Here is an 8,485-nt window from a genome sequence, read left to right as displayed (position 1 = left end):
CTGTTTTTCTATTTCCCGGATATAATCAACGGACTTTATTGTTTTGAATATTTTTTATCAGGGAACATTTAATTTTGTGCTGGGAAACACTCATTGCTTCTAAATGGAGACACCTGCTCTACACATTCGTATTTTCTAGGGAGAAAGCTAGAGGAACTGTGGCAAACAAACATGATATTTCTGTTTGTATAGATGATATTTTATACACATGCTGAAGGAAAAGACTTTGCTTTTCTCCAAAACCATTTTACTGTGATTTTCTCGGTCCATTGCATACGAATTCCACACCACTTTCTCCAGATATGACTGGATGAAACAGAAATATCCGGCTGTGTTTTGGCTTACTATATCCCACATATTGCTACAGACTCTGTGTTTGTTTATTCTGGATATTATCGATGGACTTTATTGTTTTGAATGTTTTTATCAGGGAACATTTATTTTTGTGCTGGGAAACACTAGTTGACTCCACATGGAGACACCAGTTCTACATATTCGTATTTTTAGCGAGAAAGCTAGAGGAACTGCAGCAAACAAACATGATATTTCTGTTTGTATAGAATACATTTAATGCACTTTCCTAACGAAAAGACTTTGCTTTTCTCCAAAACCATTTTTACTGTGATTGTCGTGGTCCATTGTACATGCATTCCACACCAGCTTGTCCGGATATGACAGATTTAAACCAGAAATATCCGGTTGTGTTTTGGCTAACTCAATCCCAGATATTGCTACAGCCTCTGTGTTTTTGTGTTTTGGATATTATCAATGGACTTTATTGTTCTGAATTTTTTTATCAGGGAATATTTAATTTCGTGCTGGGAAGCACTAGGTGATTCCACCTGGAGACACCAGCTCTACAGATTCGTATTTTCTAGGGAGAAAGCTAGAGGAACTGCGGCAAACAAACATGATATTTCTGTTTGTATAGATGACATTTTATGCACTTGCCATAGGAAAAGACTTTGCTTTTCTCCAAAACCATTTTTCCTGTGATTTTCTCGGTCCATTGCATACAAATTCCACAACAGTTTGTCCGGAAATGACTAGATGATACCACAGATACACATTAATGTGCAGATGGCTTTTTATTAGCCAAATTAATTTCCTTTGTGTAAATTCCAAGATGTGGGATGGCTGGGTTGTATGGTATGGTTATGTTTAGGTTTCTGAGGAATCTCCAGACTGACTTGCATAGTGGCTTAACCAGTTTGCATTCCCACCAACAGTAGGTTAATATCCCTTTTTCCCCCACATCCTCTCCAGCATCCATTGTTGGTAGATTTCTGAATGTGAGCCATTCTCACCGGGGTGAGGTGAAACCTCATTGTGGTTTTGATTTGTGTTTCTCTGATGGCTAGTGATCTTGAATATTTTTTCATGTGTCTGTTGGCCATTTGGATTTCCTCTTTCAAAAAATGTCTATTGAGGTCCTTGGCCCATCTCTTAAGTGGGTTGTTTGTTCTGTTGTTGTGGATTTTCTTGATTTCTTTGTAGATTCTGGTTATCAACCATTTATCTGTAGTATAATTTGCGAATATTTTTTCCCATTCTGTCGGTTGCCTCTTTACTTTCCTGACTGTTTCTTTTGAAGTACAGAAACTTCTCAATTTGATGCAACCCCAAATGTTAATTTTGGTTTTTACTGCCTGTGCTCCTGGGGTCTTTTCCAAGAAGTCTTTGCCTGTGCCTATATCTTGCAGGGTTTCTACAATGCTCTCTAATAATTTGATGGTTTTGGTTCGTAGATTTAAGTCTTTAATCCATGTTGAGTGAATTTTTGTGTAAGGCGAAAGGTATGGGTCTTTCTTTAAGATTCCACATGTAGAAATCCAATTTTCCCAGCACCATTTATTGAATAGGCTGTCCTTATTCCAGGGATTAGTTTTGAATCTTTGTTCAAATATAAGTTGGCTGTAGATGTTTGGATTGATTTCTGGTGTTTCTATACTGTTCCATTGGTCTATCCTTCTGTTTCTGTATCAGTACCATACTGCTTTGATAACAACTGCCCTGTAGTATGTCCTGAAATCTGGTATTGTGATGCCTCTGGTTTTGTTTTTGTTGTACAAGATTGCTTTGGCTATTCGAGGTCTTCTGTGTCTCCATATGAATTTCAGCGTCATTTTTTCCAGATCTGAGAAGAAGGTCTTTGGTATCTTGATTGGTATTGCATTGAATGTATAAATTGCTTTTGGGAGAATAGACATTTTGATGGTATTGATTCTTCCAATCCATGAGCATGGAAGATTTCTCCATTTTTTTGGTATCCTCTTCTATTTCTTTCTGTAAGGTTTTGTAATTTTCATCGTAGAGATCTTTAACATCCTTGGTTAATTTTATTCCAAGGTATTTGATTGTTTTTGTAGCTATTGTGAATGGGATGGATCTTAGAAGTTCTTCCTCAGCCGTGGCATTGCCTGTGTATACAAAGGCTGTTGATTTTTGTGCATTGATTTTATATCCTGCTACTTTGCCAAACTCTTCGATGTGTTCCAGTAGTCTCTTAGTAGAGTTCTTTGGGTCCCCTAAATAAAGAATCATATCATCTGCAAAGAGGGATAGTTTGAGTTCTTCCTTCCCGATTTGTATCCCTTTAATTTCTTTTTCTTGCCTAATAGCTCTGGTTGGAACTTCCAGAATTATATTGAAGCACAGTGGTGAGAGTGGGCATCCCTGTCTGGTACCAGATCTCTGCGGAAATGCTTCCAACTTTTCCCCATTCAATAGGATGTTGGCCGTGGGTTTTTCATATATTGCTTTGATTGTATTGAGGAATGTTCTTTCCGTACCCAGTTTGCTTAGAGTTTTCATCATGTTTGGGTGTTGTATTTTATCAAATGCTTTCTCTGCATCTATTGAGAGAATCATATGGTTTTTCTTCTGCAGTCTGTTAATGTAGTGTATTACATTGATTGTTTTGTGAACGTTGAACCATTCCTGCATACCAGGGATAAATCCCACTTGGTCTGGGTGGATGATCTTTCTGATGTGTTGTTGCATTCTATTGGCCAGAATTTTACTGAGTATTTTTGCATCTATGTTCATCAGGGATATTGGTCTGTAATTCTCTTTCAATGCTGCATCTTTTTCTGGCTTAGGAATTTAGGTGATGCTGGCTTCCTAGAAAGAATTTGGGAGGATTCCCTCTTTTTCTATTGTTTTTTAAATAGTTTGAGAAGAATTGGAGTTAGTTCTTCTCTAAATGTCTGGTAGAACTCAGTAGTGAATCCATCTGGTCCTGGGCATTTTTTGTTGGGAGGGCCTTTATTACTGTTTCAATTTCTGTGTCAGTTATGGGTCTGTTTAGATTTTCTATGTCTTCCTGGCTCAATTTAGGTAGGTTGTATGAGTCCAAGAATCTGTCCATTTCTGATAGATTTCCCTGTTTGCTGGCATACAAGTCCTTGTAGTAATTTCTGATGATTCTTTTTATTTCTGTGGTGTCTGTTGTTACGTTTCCCTTTTCATCTCTGATCCTATTGATTTGGGTCTTTTCTCTTCTTTTTTTAGTTAGTTGGGCCAATGGGGTGTCAATTTTGTTTATTTTTTCAAAAAACCAGCTCCTTGTTTGGCTGATTTTATAGCAGTAAGAAACAATGAAACCCAGTCATTTGCAACAACATGGAGGAATCTGGAAAACATCATGCTGAGTGAATTAAGCCAGTCCCAAAGAGACAAATTTCATTTGTTTTCCCTGATTGGCAACAACTGAGCACCAAAGGGGAAACCTGTGGAAGTGAAATGGACACTATAAGAAACTATGACCTGATCAGCTCTTGTCCTGGCTCTAGATGTACAATGTAATACTTTATTCTTTTTAGCATTTGTTGTTGTTGTTGTTGTAGTACTAGTGGTTGAACTCTATAATTAACATACAATTATTCTTCGGTGTTTAAATTTTAACTGAAAAGTGATCCCTGTTAAATATGAGAGTGGGAATAAGAGAGGGAGGAGATGTACAATTTGGGACATGCACAATCTGACTTGCTGCAAATGATGGAGTTAGAAATGTACCAGGGGATTCCAATACAATCCCATCAAGGTGGCATGTACCAATCCCATCTCACTAGTCCAAGTGATTAATTTCAGTTCACAACCGATGGCTCTGATAGGTCTAGGAGTCAGGGGGATCACACAAACAAGACAAGTGTCTGCTAATACTAACTGATAGAATCAAAAAGGGAGAGAAAGATCCACCATGGGAAATGGGATACACAGCAGTCTCATAGAATGGCAGGCATCCTAAACAACACTCTGGCCTCAGAATCAGCCCTTAAGGCATTCGGATCTGGCTGAAGAGCCCATGAGAGTATTGTAGGCATGGAAAGCCAAGACACCATGGAAAAGAAAAAAAAGAAGAAGAAGAAGACCTAAATGAAAGATCTCTGTGAGTGAGATCCCAGTGGAAAGAACGGGGCCATCAAAGAAGGAGGTACCTTTCTCTGAAGGGAGGAGAGAACTTCCACTTTGACTATGACCATATCGGAATAAGATCAAAGTCAGCGAACTCTAAAGGCTTCCGGCTCTGGCAACTCATGTCTAGAGCCTAGGGAGATTATTGACGCCATGAACAGGAGTGTCAAATTGTTAAGTCAGCAACAGGAGTCACTGTGTACTTACATCCCATGTGGGATCTGTCCTTAATGTGTTATCTAATGTGCAGTGATGCTATAACTAGTACTGAAACAGTATTTTTACACTTTGTGTTTCTGTTGGGTACAAACTGATGAGGTCTTTACTAATTATATACTGAATCGATCTTCTGTATATAAAGATAATTGGAAATGAAAAAAAAACCTGGTGTTAAGTTGGAAATGGAATAGAAAATTATTTAATTTTTTAAAAAAATATTATGTAGGATCTCTGTTTTTAATGTGCAGTACACTCTTATTTAATGCTATAACTAGTACTCCAACAGTATTTTTTTTCACTATTTATTGCTATATGGCAGCAAACTGTTGAAATCGTTACCTAATATATACTAAACTGATCTTCTGTATATAAAGAGATTTGAAAATGAATCATGATGTAATTGGAAGGGGAGACGGAGCGGGAAGGGGGAGGGTTGCGGGTGGGAGGGAGTTTTGTGAGGGGGAAGCCATTGTAACCCATAAGATGTACTTTGGAAATTTATATTCATTAAATAAATGTTTAATTGAAAAAAAAAAGAAACCAGAAATATCCGGTTGTGTTTTGGCTAACTCAATCCCAGATATTACGACAGCCTCTGTGTTTGTGTTTTCCGGTTATTATCAATGAACATTCTTGTTTTCAATGCTTTTTTATCATAGAATATTTAATTTTGTGCTGGGAAACACTAGTTGATTCAACATGGAGACTCCAGCTCTACAGATTCGTATTTTCTAGGGAGAAAGCTAGAGGAACTGTGGGAAAACAAACATGATATTTCTGTTTGTATAGATGACATTTTATGCACTTGCCGAAGGAAAATACTTTGCTTTTCTCCAAAACCATTTTTAATGTGATTTCCTCAGTCAATTGCATATGAATTATACACCACTTTGTCCGGATATGACTGGATGAAACCAGAAATATCCGGGTGTGTTTTGGCTAACTCAATCTGAAATATTGTGAAAGCCTCTGTGTATGTGTTTTCAGGATATTATCGAAGGACTTTAATGTTTTGAATGTTTTTTTATCAGTGAACATTTAATTTTGTACCGTAGAAACACTAATTGGTTCAACATGGAGACATCAGCTCTACACATTCGTATTTTCTAGGGAGAAAGCTAGAGGAACGGCGGCAAACAAACATGACATTTCTGTTTGTATAGATGACATTTTATGCACTTGCCTAACGAAAAGACTTTGCCTTTCTCCAAAACCATTTTAATGTGATTTTCTCAGTCCATTGCATATGAATTCCACACCACTTTTTCCGGATATGCCTGGTTGAAAACAGAAATATCCAGTTGTGTTTTGGCTAACTCAATCCGAAATATTGTGAAAGCCTCTGTGTTTGTGTTTTCTGGATATTATCTGCGGACTTTATTGTTTTCAATGTTTTCGATCAGGGAATATTTAATTTTGTGCTGGGAAACACTAGTTGATTCCACATGGAGACACCAGCTCTGCACATTCGTATTTTCTAGGGAGAAAGCTAGAGGAACTGCGGCAAACAAACATGATATTTCTGTTTGTATAGATGACATTTTATGCACTTGCCGATGGAAAAGACTTTGCTTTTCTCCAAAACCATTTTAATGTGATTTTCTCGGTCCCTTGCATACGAATTCCACACCACTTTGTCCGGATATGACTGGATGAAACCAGAAATATCCGGTTGTGTTTTGGCTAACTCAATCCCAGATATTGCTACAGGACCTCTGTTTCTGAATTCAAGATATTATCCACGGACTTAATTGTTTTGAATGTTTATATCAGGGAACATTTAATTTTGTACCATTCAAACACTAATTGGTTCTCCATGGGACACCAATCTACACATTCCTATTTCTAGGTAGAAAGCTAGAGGAACTGCGGCAAACAAACCTGATATTTCTGTTTGTATAGATGACATTTTATGCACTTGCCTAACGAAAAGACTTTGCTTTTCTCCTAAACCATTTTTACTGCGAATTTCCTCGGTCCATTGCATATGAAATCCACACCAGTTTGATCGGATATACCTGGATGAAAACAGAAATATCCGGTGCGTTTTGGCTAACTCAATCCCAGATATTGCTACAGCGTCTGTGTTTGTGTTTTGTGGATATTATCGATAGACTTTATTGTTTTGAATGTTTTTTATCAGGGAACATTTAATTTTGTACCGTAGAAACATTAATTAGTTCCACATGGAGACACCAGATCTACGCATTCTATTTTCTAGGGAGAAAGCTAGAGGAACTGTGGCAAACAAACATGATATATCTGTTTGTATAGATGACATTTTATGCACTTGCCTAACGAAAAGACATTGCTTTTCACCAAATATATTTTTACTGTGATTTTTCTCGGTTCATTGCATACGAATTCCACACCAGTTTGTGCGGGTAGGCCTGGATGAAAACAGAAATATCTGGTGTGTTTTGTCTAACTCAATCCGAAATATTGTGAAAGCCTCTGTGTTTGTGTTTCCGGATATTATCAACGGACTTTATTATTTTAAATGTTTTTATCAGGGAACATTTGATTATGTACCGTAGAAACACTCATTGGTTCCACATGGAGACACCAGCTCTACATATTCGTATTTTTTAGGGAGGATGCTAGAGGAACTAAGGCAAACAAGCATGATATTTCTGTTTGTATAGATGACATTTTATGCACTTGCCTAAAGAAAAGACTTGGCTTTTCTCCAAAACTATTTTTACTGTGATTATCTTGGTCCATTGTATACAAATTCCACACTACTTTGTCAGGATATGTCTGGATGAAAACAGAAATATCCGGTTGTGTTTTAGCTAACTCAATCCAAAATATTGTGAAAGATTCTGTGTTTGTGTTTTCTGGATATTATCGATGGACTTTATTGTTTTGAATGTTTATATCAGGGAGCATTTAATTTTGTACCATAGACACACTTATTGGTTCCACAGGGAGACACCAGCTCTACAAATTCGTATTTTCTAGGGAGAAAGCTAGAGGAACTGCGGGAAAACAAACATGACATTTCTGTTTGTATAGATGACTTTTTATGCACTTGCCTAACAAAAAGACTTTGCTTTTCTCTAAAACCATTTTTACTCAGATTTTCTCGGTCCATTGCATACGAATTCCACACCACTTTTTCCGGATATGACTGGATGAAACCAGAAATGTCCGGTTGTGTTTTGGCTAACTCAATCCCAGATATTGCTACAAGATTTCTGTTTCTGTTTTCCGGATAGTATCCACGGACTTTATTGTTTTGAATATTTATATCAGGAAAATTTAAGTTTGTACCGTTCAAAGACTAAGTGCTTCACCATGGAGACACCAGCTCTTCACATTCGTATTTTCTAGGGAGAAAGCTAGAGGAACTGCGGCAAACAAACATGCTATTTCTGTTTGTATGGATGACACTTTATGTACTTGCTTAACGAAAAGACTTTGCTTTTCTCCAAAATCATTTTTACTGTGATTTTCTCGTTCCATTGCATACGAATTCCACACCAGTTTGTCCGGATATGACTGGATGAAAACAGAAATATTTGGTTGTGTTTTGACTAACTCAATCCCAGATATTGTGAAAGCCTCTGTGTTTGTGTTTTCCGGATATTATCAACGGACTTTATTGTTTTGAATATTTTTTATCAGGGAACATTTAATTTTGTGCATGGAAACACTAATTCGTTCTCTTGGAGACACCAGCTCTACACATTCGTATTTTCTAGGGAAAAAGCTAGAGGAACTGCGGCAAACAAACATGATTTTTCTGTTTGTATACATGACATTTTATGCACTTGCCTAACAAAAATACTTTGCTTTTCTCCAAAACCATTTTTACTGTGATTTTTCTCGGTTCATTGCATACGAA

This window comes from Lepus europaeus, unplaced genomic scaffold (assembly GCF_033115175.1).
Source record: "Lepus europaeus isolate LE1 unplaced genomic scaffold, mLepTim1.pri SCAFFOLD_30, whole genome shotgun sequence".
Taxonomy (NCBI): domain Eukaryota; kingdom Metazoa; phylum Chordata; class Mammalia; order Lagomorpha; family Leporidae; genus Lepus; species Lepus europaeus.
The sequence above is the reverse complement of the archived record's forward strand: the minus strand, read 5'-3'. Positions refer to the sequence as shown.